This window comes from Anastrepha obliqua, chromosome 3 (assembly GCF_027943255.1).
Source record: "Anastrepha obliqua isolate idAnaObli1 chromosome 3, idAnaObli1_1.0, whole genome shotgun sequence".
Taxonomy (NCBI): Eukaryota; Metazoa; Arthropoda; class Insecta; order Diptera; family Tephritidae; genus Anastrepha; species Anastrepha obliqua.
The window spans coordinates 51409851-51425886 of NC_072894.1; the positions used below are offsets into that span (position 1 = coordinate 51409851).

Here is a 16036-nt window from a genome sequence, read left to right on the forward strand (position 1 = left end):
TGGTTCTAATTCTGCTTTCAAGCCACTAATAAGCTGGTTAAAGTGAGCGCTTCCGCTTCTATTCGTTTTCCATGTTACCGAGGTTGACAAGCCACTCCATCCGTTCGTAAGTTAGTGAAGTGAGTGCATCAGAATGATTGGCAGTAGGAACCTACTGCACTTGCACGAGGGGTGTTTTTATATTTTGCGTCTTTGCAACACTACGCGCGATGAACTGTTATTCGATAGTTTTATCGAAAATTGTGATATTTTTATGCCTTGTTATACATGTAACACTTTCACTAATGAGCTTTATTTATTCTTTTTCAGTGAGTCGACAAGAACTTGTGTCGATTGGTGTAAAGAAATGATGCAGAAATTCAGCCGCGGTAGTTCAAAGCACTTTTATAAGATTGTAATAGGGGGTGAATCTTAGAATTATGTCGGAAAGGAAATAGTAATCCCAAGCGAGTTTTATAAGACAAAACTCGTTCGCCGAAAAGGCACCTTAAAGCAAATGGTTGGTTGTTTTTTCGGAAAATGTGGTCATGTCGCAACTGTACTATTAGAAAAACTTAAAACAGTCAGTTTTGAGTGGTGCACAGTCATTCATTTGACAGAAGTTTTCGAAGAATTAAGGAAAATAAGTCGCCGAGAACGAATCATTCCATCAAGACAATGTGAGCTCTTACGTAGCGGCCCACGCAAGAGAGTTTTTGAGCACCCAAAATATCGGATTAATGAGTCATCCGCCAAACAGCCCTGATATGGCCTTTTATGATTTCTTTTTTCTCAGAACATTAAAAATAAAATACGGGATACAAGTTTTTTAACGCTTTAAGAAGCTGCTGAGGCCTTTAAACTGAGTGTGAGATTTCTGAGTGGCAAAAGTGCTTTGCAAATTGGTTCAAGCGAATGCCCAAGTGTTTTGTCTCCCAAAGAGAATAGTTTGGAAAGCAATAAAGTCATTTCATTATTATTTTACTATGTTTTCATTATTAGGCACAAAATGTGAAAGCCAACCCTCTTATAAATATACAAGAGGTGGCTTTAAAATAATGAGATTGATGTTGGACAATATATTATTTCGCTGGATACATACCATACATACATAAGTATTCACATTTGTAGTCACATAATGAAGCCACTTCATCAGTGGCCTTTTGTTCCTTCCTGGAACCAAAGGAAATAATAATAAGAAAAATCAAGTTGCCTAATTAAAGACTGATCAACATTGTTCGTATAAAAAACTGTCAAAAATCAGAGCGGTTTTTGAGCGTATTCTAACTTTCATTTTATCATACTAAAACTGAATTGCATGTCCAAAAAATTGTTTGAAATTTTGCTAAATTTTTGAGAACTTTGTACAAAATTTGGAACTTTGATTTATAACATTTTTGTTATGCAATGGAGTAAAAATATTTTTATACAAAATTAACGTAAGAAATATAGTATGAAAAATGTACCAAATATTGTACAAAGATTAAAATAATTATGTGACACCAGTGTATATATTTATTATCCTCTCCACTATACACCTCTCCGCTATCCATGTTGCTCTCCAAGCGAATTCTAGAATGGATTTTAATTGTACTGCTTTTGTTTCAAAGTTCTCCTTAGGAAATGGGTAGATGAAAGGTGGCGCAAGATTCCGCATTCAAGGCGAATGATCTAACATTGGGCTGCTTGAAATCTCTCTAAAGACAATGCGAAAGGCGTCTGTGTATGATGGACGAACCGATGACGGCTTGCTTTTCATTAATTTGAGACATACTTTTCTTATAATTTTACCACATTGAACGTGAATTTTATGCAAGAATATGAGAATAATAATGCTAGCTAAGAATGGTTTGATCTGAAGGATTTCAGCAAAAAAAAAGTATGATGGTTGATGTTTGAATTTGGTACTTGTTTACTTGAGCAATTTTTGGCTTTCGGAAAAGTTAGGATATTCCATTGCATACACCACACGAAAAAATTATAAGGCCAACTAAATTTCTTATATTTTTATTATCAGTTAAGGGCTCACAATTTATGTTTTTAATATTTACTCTTTTAATGATATATGTTTTTAAAAATAACCAGAAATCAGCACACATTTCACGAGATTTAAATTAATTCAAGGTCGGGGTTGTAGGCAGGCCATTCTAAAATTGATATTTTTCTCTGCCAAAAACTCTTTCATTGCTTTGGAAACATGAACGGCTGCGTTGTCATGCTTGTAAAATTCATGAAAATTCATCAAAGCAGAAAGATGGCACAAAAGTACGATTTGTTGGATCTTCAGACACACGTGGCCGAAAAGGGATTGAAAATGACATTTCTGGTATTTTGATAGGATTTTACTTTGCATGAAGATTTGCGGGAAGGTTAGGCGCGACTTTTTGAGGATGTTGTGGGAGTAGGAAGAAACGCCTACCATGTAACTGTCCTTAACTATGAAAAATCGGTCTACGATATCTGGGGTCACTTTTTTGCCAGGTTTGAATAAGAAGTAAAGTGGAAAAAAAATAATATTTTCAGATTTATTCAATGTTGAAAATTATGGGCGAGTTTTTTAAAAATCTTCTGTTTTATCATTTTCATAATTTTTTTATACTTTTAGAGTAAAATGTACTTAGTTATTATAAAAATTGTTGGGAAAATATTTTTTGTTGCCATTTCTAAGAAAACATCTCGAATCAGATTTTTTCTGTTTTTTGTTTTTATTAAAATTTTAAACTATTTTTAGAATAGTTTCATAATTGCCATAACTTTTCCTATTCTATTGAAATACGTACAGCGAAGTTATTTATCATCGCTACTGGAAAAATTCTGTTGTGAATAGGAGCTCTTACATCCAGTGGTTTGAAAATATTTCGCGCCATGGATATATGGCATTATACTTCTTTAAAAATTGTCTTATATTTCTTTCTCCGCATACATACTTATATGTATGTATACACATATTATCAGTTTCTACCCACTTTATTATTTTGTTTTCAATTTAAAGCTTCTACTTAAACTCCATTGACCGACTTTGCCGTTTATAAATTACGAGCTAATAAACATCACGGCGCAACATAAAAGTTACAATGTTGTTCATAAGCATTAAATAATATACATATGTACATACATAGGGAATATTGCATTGAATTCGCCCATTTCTTGTTGTTGATGGTGTTCAAAATTTTTTCCGCATCTGTTGATGCCTTCCGGCCTACCGTTCACCTCAATCATAATCATTATGATTGTCTTCGCCTGTTCATTCCTCGTCAATTTGATCGACTTGTTTATGGGTTGTCAGCAGATTTTTGGCATCTCTTCATTTCTACACTGCGGCAAAAGCAGAGGCGCTACCAGCTGCATGAGCAACAGCAGTTATTTAGCTGCAGTTGGGATATTGGAATGTTTATGTGGTGGTTGTAAAGTACATATATTGACTCAGGAAGCGCAATTTGCATTATTATAATTTTTTGCGAATTTTCTCTGTGCATTACATTTTTAACATAAATATGTGTATGTATGCATTTCTTTGCATTAACCAACTATACTTACGTCCAACTTTGCAGTAGCCCCTACGAAATTCATTTAAAATCCGAGAATCTCATTAATATCTGCTTTTAAATTTTTTCCTTTTTATTTCCCATTGGCTTTAAAATCGAGTAAAAGTAAATATTTTTACTCATATGTCGTACGCTAGACCTTCTTGAAGAATTGATTTTTTCATAGAAAACTTTATATTGTAAAATATTTTTCTAGAAGACAGAAAAAATTAGCTTAAGATACTTAAAAAAAATCTGTCGATGTCTTTAAAACAACGGCCCAGCCAAATCTCTTTTTTAAGTCAAACTGATTTTGCAAAATTCACAAAGTATAACAAAATCTATGGTTCGGTTTGAAAGTAATACCTTCTTTTCATAAGTTACCTTAATGTAATAATGTGCCGAGCCAGCTATTTTGGTATTTTAGTATTTGTATGAGTATTTTAGCACTCATTCAGCACTCACTTGTATCGAGTATCCAAAAGTATTCGATCCGACTGGACTCGGCACATCACAACCTCAATGTCACTTCAACGCTATTACCACTATGAAAATTTACTAAAAATCTCTGTTTTCCAGAATAGTCTAATTGGATGTAGTTGATGAAAGATATATATATATATATATATGTAGTAGTTTATTTTATTGGGAGATAACTTTTGGTTAAAAGGATTCCAACCGAGCTCGTGGACAAAACTTTATTTAATTTTTGAATTGTTGGAAGAACTAGGATCGATAAAGGAACAGGCTTCCTCGAGTTTTTAGTGGCATTGCAAGCATACGAGTGTTAATTATTTACAATACTTAAAAATATGAGAGTTATTCGATTTACAGATTAGAAGCAAAATTAAGCTCTTATAGGGTTAAATTTGTTCCTTGAAAATGAAGGCCTCAAGTACTTCAGCTACTTCGCCCTAGTCGTCAATGTAGCTGATGTGTGACGGGGTGCATTTTTTTTAAATCCGAATATAATTTAAATGTGCTTGTACATATGGAAGCCAAAGTTTTAAGCGCAAATGTTTTTACTCGCGGAAGTGCCCACCCTTTGGATGCGGATTTGTACCGAAGAGCGAATACCTTAAAAACTGTATTACAGCGTCCGCCACTTCAAGTGTAACCAATTAAAAAGGCCATAAATTTAGTTTGGAAAATTACTTTTAATCAATGCAAAGTAAAAAATGTGTGAAAAGAATACAAAATTGAAAATAAATTTACTTTTATTCGATGTGACCACATTTTGCCTTGACTATGACCTGAGACGATGTTTTTTAACCATTCTTGGTTCACTCGAGCTTTGTGAGACGGTGTCGAGTCTTGTTAAAACGTCCACGGTCTGCTTCAAAATAACTGCCAGAATACTTTACCGATAATACTTCGCATTTACCTTGACGCCAGGCTCGATGAAAACAATTGGAGATCGCCCATCTGCGATTACAGCGGCCCAAAGCATTACCTGTGGCGGGTGCTGCCTCCTGGTGGACAATCGATTGCTCAAATTTTCGTATGAACGGTCGGTCAAATAAACCGTATCGTTTTGGAGGTTTCCGAATCACTCAATTTGAAAAATTTTTTCGTCAGAAAATACAATGTTCGGAAATTGACCGCTTTCTTTGCTACTTTGGTGTGAGATCACGCTCTTTTTGGATCTTCTAAGGCTTGATGCTTAGTTTTTTCGCCATTTGATTGGCACTTCGTTGGGGATTTCGCTCAAGTCCCTTCTTCACTTTTTGAACCGTTTCACGTGACGTTGCAGTCTTTTGAAGACCACCTCCGAGTCGTCACGGGAGATAAGAAATGGTGCCTATAAATCAATATGAAACATACATAATTAAGCGGTCCTTAAACTGGCTCAACAACTTCTTTGACACCAGACCAGGCGATTTTTGGCGGAACGGCATCAACAAATTGGTCGAAAGGATAAACAGCAATGCCAAATGTATAATTAATTAACTTATCGATATAATTATTGTTTTTTGTTTAAATAAAAGTTTTCGGTAAAAACGCTACGAACTTACTTCCCAACCTTATACAATTATGTCCTTTGGAAACAGTTATATCTACTTTGGACTTCTTTCTGGACTTCGTATCTGCCCATTCAATTTGGGATTTGATTTTGGTGAATTCACAAAGGAGTAGATAAGTCAATAACAATTAGGGAAAGCTAAATTCGGTAGGGGTCGAACTATATTATTTTATGCCGTTACATAGGTAAAACTGTTATGAGAACAAAGGTTTAATTCTCTTGTTCACAGGTGTGCGGGTATAAAAATAGTCAAAATTACTTGAGCTTTCATACAGGGGAATATTTGTCAACTCCAAATAACATTAAGCATTTCTGGGCGGGTTTCATGGGTTCATACTTCTTCAAAAACGGAGACGGAGCCAATACCATCCAATGTCACAGCGTCATCCTCTTGAGCGCCAAACGGAGACTTTTGATTCCCGAATAATTTTTAGATTGAAAGAATTACCTTTTCTAGAAGTATGAACCCATGTACGCGCATCAACAACTTCTAACTCTTTCCTAACAGGTGCTGCAATTATAATTATACATATAAGCACCTGGTCTAATTTCACCTTGAGAACAACAGAAACAAGACAAATATTTAGAGCAGCCAACCGAAAGAGAAAAATTAATAGCCTTGCAATTGAGCGAACTTTTCCATTGGTGTACAATTTGAAAACTGACTTTGCGCGCTCCAGCAGCTGCTCATAGCACAGCCAAACAAAAAAAGATCAAACAAACAAACAAATCGAAAAACAGCAATCAAGGTAGCAACCAACCAAATAGTCGCGCTGTTGAACAGACATCACTAAAAAATAGTGCCTATGGGGGCAAGCAAGTGGCATGCACAGGTTGACGCAGCAAACGTGTGACTTGTTTGTGGTTATGTACGCTCCGACAATTGTATGCTGATTGCAATAACTTTTAATAGGATTTTCCTAGTTCTGTGACTGTTGGCAATATTTCGCTGCCATTGGCATATTCCCAACTATAGTTAAATATATATCAACGCTTTTGCTGCAGTGACTCTTGTTATTGTTGTTGCCATAATTGGTTGCAACGATCTTAATGGGTAAAGTAGTTAGACAAGTTTTTTTACTTTAACTTATTTATACTAAAGGTGTACACATAGTCCTGTAGTCTCAAATGAGAACGCAACTTATTTAAAAACAATTTACTCTTCCTTCGTTCTGAATAATTTTTTTAACTTAATGAAATTGTGGCTAATAAAATGTGTATGATTGCCAATTTGCATTGCTGTTAATGGTTGAAGGTGGACGAGGTGAAGCTATATTATAACGAAACTAACTCTGTGAAACATTTCATTGTGATTTCAAACATATTTACTCACTTATCACCTGCACTATGCACATCTCTTCTATCTGCCTACTGATTTATTTACAGACGCAATAGGTACTGCAGTTGAAAGAGAAGGCTGGGCACTTTACTGTTGCCAGTTACTGACCTATACCGCCTGCGTACTTCTATATATATTTAGTAGCGTCAGTTACGTTATTTAATAGCCTCACCTCGCGTATGCACTTTTTATTGCTATTACGCGATTGCTTGGAAAAAAGAAGTATGCTAACTTCTACTAAAAATCTTGAGGAAATAAAAAAAAAGATTATACATTAGGTTATCTAAAAAGTGCTGTAATAATATTGTCGAAGTTAATTTTTTTCATGCTTATGAGAATTAGTTTATACAACTGATAATATACATATACACCGCATGAAACTAATTTTAAGTCCAACTGAATTTCTTATATTTTTATTGCCAATTTAGTGGCAACAATTTCTGTTTTTAATATTTAAACTTTTTATGATAAATCTTTTAAAAATATCCTGCAATAGGCACACATTTTTACGAAGCTTAAATTAATTACAATATTAAAATAAGTAAAATCTATAGAAAAAGTATAAGGCCAATGTTATTATATTCTCCTTGGGCGACAATTCCAAATGGGGGGGAGGTTTTTAGGTCCCCCGGGCATACCATTCTTGCGACGGCAGTTTTGATGATGCATTAGGCATTTTAAGTCTCCTTATCCGCAAAAAAAAAATTTATATTATAATCGAATATAATTCTTGGGGTTAGTTTATATGAAGTTTAGTTGTTCGGGTTTGATCCTTCTTTGATTTCAACTTGCTGAAGTCGTCTAGACATCGATTTGATTAAGTTTTTTTTATAATATTTTGATAAATTTTTGTGTATTCGATATTAATCGCACTGCTAAGGCTTTTATCGCTATCAAACTGTCTTCCATGTTTTAGAACCGATTGAGAAAGTATTGCCCATACATTTACGATATATTATATATAAAGATTGCAGGCAGACCATTCCATAATTGGTACTTTTTGGCTGCTTAAAACTCTATTGTTGCTTTGGAAGCATGAACGGATGCGTTGTCATACTGGAAAATCCACTCTTAACCGAAATTATCATAAAAAAATTGCAATAAGTACTTCGTCTCGAAATTCTATAATTATATACATTTTGTGGATATGAAGCATATAGGCGTTTTCCTTTGACACTAATGGCTGCCCAAACCATGACAGAGTCACCTCCGAAATTACGAGCCAGTTCCTTCTCCTTTTACTTCCGTCTATCATTCTAAATCATCTGGTCTGCCCAGATTGAATTATTTTCCATCGAAAAAAATGCTTTTTCCCTTTCGTATTTCTAAAATTGGTATTGTACTTTTCTGCAAATGCCAATCTTGTTTATGTCGTATGGTTATCTTAGGTTATGGTTAGTAAAAATAGTACCTTTACCATACATATTTTAGACTAGAATTCGCTTGCAAAAATTGTTGCACACGCGCACACTTGTGCATAAGAATTTATAATTTTGTTCATATAACGGTCATATCAATACCAAAATTCTCAGAATGATGAGCACGGTCATTTAGCCCGTCCGTCCGTCCATCCGTTCGCATAATAACTCGAACAAAAATTAAATTAAAATAAATAAATAAATGGTATTGGAAATGTGCGAAATCGTCCACGCCAACCTGCCATACATGTATATATATATATACAATATGTATATCTATATATATATATATATATATATAATTGGCGCGTACACCCTGTTTGGGTGTTTGGCTGAGCTCCTCCTCCTATTTGTGGTGTGCGTCTTGCTGTTGCTTCACAAATGGAGGGACCGACAGTTTCAAGCCGACTCCGAACGGCAGATATTTTTATGAGGAGCTTTTTCATGGCAGAAATACAATCAGAGGTTTTCCATTGCCTGCCGAGGGGCGACCGCTATTAGAAAAATGTTTTCCTTAATTTTGGTGTTTTACCGAGATTCGAACCTACGTTCTCTCTGTGAATTCTGAATGGTAGTCACGCACCAACCCATTAAGACTAAATTTCCGTCCAGTCCTCTGATTTTATCAGCTTAACAGTCACTGTTTTTGTGTTAATTCGACTAAAACCCAGCCAGCCCAAAAAAAATTTTACAAACATATGCGGGTATACTAAGTTTGGCCCGGTCCGAATTTAAACTCCCATACATAGTTTTTTTTTAATATTAAAATTGGCATACGAGCAGGATATCATTATGTCAATTTTGGGTTTCTTTGACCCAAATTAGGCCTTCGTACATGCTAGTGAGGTTATATTTTAGAAAGAGGAAAAGAAGAAGAAGAAGAAGACAGCACGGGACAAGAAACGGAATATATCCACCGTTCCGTGACCCTTGTGGCACCAATGCCAATGCGAATTAAGCTAATAGTTAATTGATTCTCGTCGGCTGTTTATATTTTAATTTTAAAGATATTTTCCAATTATACTCTTTTCAAGCAAGATATTTTCGCGTTAGAAGCCATACTAGGCAATTTGTTACCGAACTTTGTAGAGAACCCAATTCCAATATATGTATACCATTGGGTTTTGCTTCACAAATCCACCTCAAGCTCAACCAGAACATTCCACATTCCTTTTTTTCTCATGTTTCACACGCTGGTTGAGCTGTTGTGGTGGTAATTATTGCTGCCAAGCATGCGCAACCGCATTCCTTTCGCGAAACCGCAAATAAAATGTGGAAATTTACATTAATATTTCACGCATTTCTTACCGCACCACAGTCCCACTATGCAATTAGTTTTTTACTTATTCATACATACATACGTATTTTCAAAGAAATCATTTAATTCTCATGTCAATTGCTGCATGCAACAGTAGCGAAGTATTTTTGGATTTAGATAAACCTATGAAAGAAAAATACTACTCTAATTGAAATAAGAATGGGAAAACAACACCCTACTCTAACTGTTCACACCATTTTTTCACTGGCCATTAGGTTGGCATTATTTTCTTTTCTACATTACATATCTCGACATCGCCATCCGTTAATGGTAAACGCATTTCCAGCTGTATATTCTAAGTTAGCCGACTAACATTTTTCGGTAAAATTTTTATATTTCGGAATTCGTGAGATGATTATAGTGACCGATATTCAAAACTTGTATTATTTTCATTCGATTCGCGAGCAAAATCGAAACAATTTTAGTGACTTGTAGATTTTCTACTTAAAATCTGTCAAAAAGAGGCCATCGGACTATGACAGCTCAAATTTCTTATAAAACAATTCAAAAAATGAGTATGCAGAGACAATTGCATAAACTAGAATGCGATAGGTCTTTGGAGACCTTTCTTTATTTTTAGGTATATGGTTTTAATCGAACTTTATTCGTTTTAAAAGCCTAATTAACTCAGCTGGAAGATCTGTCGTTTTGTCCTTTTGGACGCAAAAGTTGTGGTTACAGATTAGTCGGCTGTTGTCGGAAGGAAACATTTTCTTAAATTTTTCTTTAAATTTTTTTTCTTATACCAAATAATATTATCTACATCTAAATTGCTGCGAAGAACTTCTCGATTTCGCTTTTCGAGTTAGAGGAACACGGTGCCGTGACTAGTCTTCAAATTACATGAAATCATTATTTTTGTTAAATGGCTATGGAGATCTAAATGAAAGTTAGCATTATTGAAAATTACTATTCTACTCCATACTGATTTTGTTAACGAAAACTCAATTGAGGTTCATAATTATGGCACAAAAAAGAACATTGTTCGTTTTGTTCATCGATCGCTGAAGTTCGAGGATCCAATTCCTTCTTATAAAACTTGATTTTTACTAATTAATTTCAAATCTTTGCATAGTAGGAGGATTATATCCTCTCTCTCGTTTGTGTTTGACATTGTAAGTGGAGTATTTGACTCTCCTTTACTTCTTGAGAGCATTAAATCTCATATTCATCAAAGAAGCCTTCGGCTGATCTTTTCTTTTTAGAGCGAGTTAAAACTATGTACCCATGCATCTCATGCTCTTATATGAAAAGCTTTAAAATAACTTCATTCGTGTTCAAGTTTTTTGATTTCCAATGTTAATATCCGACCAAGGTCTGTCACTTCAACAGCTTTATCTGTATATGTTTGCGGAATGTTTATGCTGCTACAACAACAACAACAAGGTATGCTTTTGCATACTTCACATAACTTCAGAACACTTGAGGCTGATTATGCTTCGCTTACAATCTCATATAATATTGTAGAATCTAGTATTTCGGCAAAAGACAATCACATTATACTAACAATAACGACAAGCGTTTCATGGAAATCTGTAAAAATATTGCAGTGTTGGAAATGTATTCAACTGATTTTTATCTCACTGTTTACAATTTATGTGCATTACGCATAATCAGACCTTTAGCCTTAAGCTAGAACTGCATGCGTGGAATGCCACGATAGCTTTCAGCACTTTATTCAGCCGATAAATATTATAGCTGGATGAAGTGCTGATAGCCACAACTCCTGAAACGCTTCATATGGAGTTTTAGCTTCAGATCATAATCTTTAGAAATGTTGTGTATAGTATATTTACATCTTTTCCAGGAGTACTTCAGAAAACGTCAAGTGTATTTCAAAAACCGTATAATGTATTTTAGAATAGTCCATTGTCATGAAACGTAAAATATACGGAAGACGGAGTTTACTACGCATTGTAATTATTTGTATAGTGCATATAATAGAGCTCTAAATGTAGCTGGAATGTCATATTTGTTTCAAATACAATTTACTATCTGAAGTACAAATTACAGTTTCCGACATACATTTTCGGTTTATAAACTACAATTACGCAATTTTGTTTTTAAATAAATGTTTTGCTAAATAAAAGAAGTGATTGTGAGGGATGGGAACCTTTATTTTAACCTATACGCCCTCCATTGCCTGTCTCTTTGTATATATTCTGCAGCTATCTAGTTCACAATTGTCAGGATGAACCATATCTTCCGTTAGGGTGATTAATTTTGCGCTAACTAATATATATTTATATGTTATAAATATCTAATTGGCATTTACACCGTTTTCGGGTGTTTGACCGATCTCCTACGTCTTGGAGTTGTACCACAAATGGAAGGGCCTACAGTTTTAAGCCGACTACGCCTGCAGATATTTTTCATGAGAAGCTTTTTCATGGCTGAAATACACTCGAAGGTCTGCCATTGCGCCACCTTATATAATTGACTATTGTGAAGTACATTTTGCCGTCTTATAGGAGTACAAAAATTATTAAGAATGATGCATATATTTTAGTTCGAATTCTTTTACATCAAATAACAATTATCTTCTTGATCTAAAAATCTTGGGGCAAAGGGCTTTATTTCTTAAATAGCAAATATTTGGCTTGATTTAAAATATTATAAATACCGGAACAAGCAGTATTTTTGAGTCGTCCCAGCGCAGTTATATCCTGCTTTATTGTAATAACAATTTTAAGAATTTTCAGTTATAATTTTATTAATTCATTAGTAATCAAAATATTAACTTTTATGGAGCCCCTAAACTCATCTGAATTTTCAAATACAGGCAATTCTGAATAGAACTAAAATCACTGAGTTGCATTTAATTCGATAATTTACCTTTTACGATGCTTTTTTTACTGGTATCTCCTTTGACTGGCTTGAATGCAGCACGGCGACGTCTTGTCAGCACGACATTTCTGGTTGCATGCAACACACACTGCAATAGAATGAATGTGCTCCGTGTAAAGTCCACTGAGCATGAATGCAGTATCGAGCGCAACAGGTTTTTCCGGAGCACGAGCACACACACACACATGTACACTTCTACACATATAGGTATGTATGTTTGCACGGTATTGTTGAATGCGTTTATGTGTCAAACTCGTTTAATGGAAGTTTTGCAACATTTTCCATTTCTTTTGTTTCTATTTCATTTTCATTTTTTACTGGAACCACTGTTAAGATGGGGTGCAAAATTGCTGTAAAGATGTGGAAGAGAGGTACACATGTATTTTAGCACTATCATTAGAATAAGCGACGGGTTCACGGCGCGAAGAGGAATGACTTGGTGGAGTAAGTTGGTGAATAAATAGTTTGTTGGTTGTGTGATCGGCAGCCAAGTTGGTTACGTTACATACGTGTGTAGATGTGTGAGTGTGTAACTTTGAACCACTGTGGGGCTATTGCGAATCGCGCAAGCTACCCGAGGGTGATGAGTACACAATAGCTTAGCAGCCTAGCAGCTTTTCTTTCGTTGGTATATCATTTCGAGACTTGGGCAGATCACTAAGATAATCCACGAACAGTTAGCCAATTGGTAAAAGTAATGCATCCGATTTTATTAAACTGTTGAAGAATTTATTGGTCTTACAAAATTCATAACAGGCCATAAAATGTTAATTTATTAATGCATACACATTTTTAATGGCTGAACAGCGCAACATATTATTTTTAAATATTCCATATTTTTACTTTAGTGACCACCAACTTCCTTTGCCAATTCACTTTGCGGCATCAACACTATTACCGAACGACGAATGAAACTAACGCGTTCGTGTTGTGAATAAGTGTCTTGCGTACGCGCACGTTAATACTCGCAGACTCGTCGTAATGGACTAACAAAGAACATAAATTTTATGCACATTCAATCTGCTCGATATCAACACAGGGCCCAAACACTACCACCACTACCACGATGAACGCAAATGTACACACGAACAATGACGCTACTTTCGACGGCGACGTCGTGTGTCGCTGCTGCTATTACCACCGGCACCGACAATGACAGCAAGCTGGTCATATAGGCTTAGTAGCAGCATCCACTGAGCCACTCACAAACTCCTTATAATTGCTGACAAAAGGACCACTTAGGCCGAATATTGCGTTGCCAATAGTGGCTGCAGCATTAATGGGCGACAGCAAAGGCAACTGCCAACAGTAGTCGGAGGCGACGTTAACGTCAACGCTGCCTGCTTTTATCTGCACTGATGCTTATGTGTGTAAGTGTTTTGTGGAACCTGTTATCTAATTGACGACCAGCTGTGAATCTTAAAATGCCAACAACATACAAATTCTGCGCTGGCTACAAGTGTTTTTCGTGTCTGTGAGATGTATGCATGTATGTGTGTGTTGTATTGCACGCTCTCAGCAATGAGCGTGTGGAATGTGGTTGAGCGTGGAAGAATAGTATGCAATATTGCTGGTTTGGTTGGTTGGTTGACGTTGGATTTTACGGCCTCCTCCCACAAACATTTAATTCCACAAAGGCACCACTCTCTATCTCTCTCAGAGATGTGGGTAGCGCAACTCTTGCGCTGCTGCTTCCAGTTTCCACCTTCCAGTGTTTGACTTTTGCATGATATCAAAACAAGTTTGACCGCCGAGGAGTACCTATGATCGACCAACATTATGGTCGGTGGATGACTTTTGATAACATACTCAGCTGCTTTGGAGGCCATCAGAGACACTTCAAGAATGGAAAAATTAAATCTTATCGTTTTTGGTTAGTGTAACAATTATGCGGGACTATTTGGGTAGACAATTTTGTTAAGATTATTTTCAGTTAATTTATTTTACATTAATGTAATATGTACACAATATAATAACTTAATGCCATTATAAATACAGTACAGTGATCTGTTCCGCATCACCTGATTAGAGCTTATAATTTTTATGGAAGAAAATGGTTAAGGGAACCGCATTGTAACAGAATTCCAAGCTATGTGGTCCAATGCAAAATCCCCATGGTAAATCGAGGCGGTGCTCTTTACGAAATTTATCCAAAGGTGGTGTTTTTGTTATTTGTTATGCTTCAGAAGTGGTGCCTTTAGAATAGCCCTTCGAACGGTGGAATTCCTGGCTGCAAAATTTGTCATTTATTTAATTTCTGCTGTTGGAAGAGCGGAATTTGATGTAATCCTAAGGATTATACTGGTTTCCTTCGGTGTTAAAGCCCTCGCAGTTCTGCCTTGTAGTTCTTACCATAGGAGGCATCTTGTTTCACTTGAATAGTCACAATGTTTGGACTTTTATCAGCTTTGTTGGCAATTTGAAAGTCTCTCTGCGTTGAGTAAATTATATGTTTTTTCGATTTAAGGAAGTTTGCACAGGTTGAATTAATATTATAATACATTAAGAAATTTTTTCTAAAAAATTCTGTTTCGATTACATTCGTGACGTTATGAGAACATTCATTCGAATCTTTTTCACTACGAGTCTTACTATAAACAGAATCCCATCGCTAAGCGAACTCGTCGGTAGGTGCGATGTCGTCGGGTAATATTCTCATTTCACCTAGAAGCTAAACGAAACTCGCGACCACCGCAGCCGAATGGATTAGTGTGCTACTACCATTCGGTAATGCACGGGTTCAAAACCCACTGGGGTATCACTAAAAGAAGGACACCAAAATGATAGAAAATATTTTTTCTAACAGTGCCAGAAAATTAGTGCCTTTCTGCCATGAAAAAGCTCCTCGTAAAAAACCATCTGTCGTTCAGAGGCGGCACAAAATTATATGTACCAAATGGCCCAAAATTAATCATCCAATTTGAGTTTTTGAAAAACTTTACTAAATTTAAAAATTGAGATTGATTTTCGGAAATCTTTATTTTTACCTTTATGCGCTGCATTGCTTGTCTGTTTGTATACTGTAGCTGTCTAGTTCACAATTGTCAAATATGATTGACGTACGACGCCTTTTGCAAAAATTATTAATCTACCGATAGGGTAATAATTTTAAATATGATGTTTATAATATGAATTTTATTTCTGCAAGGGAAGCAACGTTTGCAAAGAAGATTTGCTTACATTTTTCACTGAGAGCTGATTTTGTCGCCGGCGACAGCAGCAAAATTTTAAAATAAATCTGTTCCTGTAAATCACCGTCGCTTTGGTTGTGTGGAGTCTCAAATACTGCAGTGTGTCTTAATTTTGACAGCAAAGTTTCGACCTACGAAGTTCGCGCACGACTTAATTTTGTTTATACTTATACAATTATGCTGTAATTTTAGAAGTACAATTTAAAGTTCGGTCTTAATTGAAGTCAAGTACTTGTTTTCCTTGTTCCTTGTTTGCCTCGAGATGACTCTCCCATCGTGCATGGTTCTGGGCTGTTGTTGTGCTCAGTATTCTTTGGCCGACCGTACCGTTATCGTCTTAGAAAACCACCAGATAGCGTGACGAGTCACAGATAGCATTTAACAAATAATAATTCTA

The 16036-nt window shown here is 35.6% G+C and overlaps 1 protein-coding gene across 1 annotated transcript in view; it reads right to left on the minus strand.

Annotated features, from left to right (window-relative positions):
• Window positions 1-13139, minus strand: part of LOC129242828 (EGFR adapter protein-like) — a 110111-nt gene extending 96972 nt beyond the window's left edge. The window contains exon 1 of the mRNA XM_054879687.1: window positions 12437-13139. The gene's annotated coding sequence lies outside the window, so the exon portion shown is untranslated. The remainder of the gene's footprint in view (window positions 1-12436) is intronic.
• Window positions 13140-16036: the final 2897 nt, after the last annotated feature.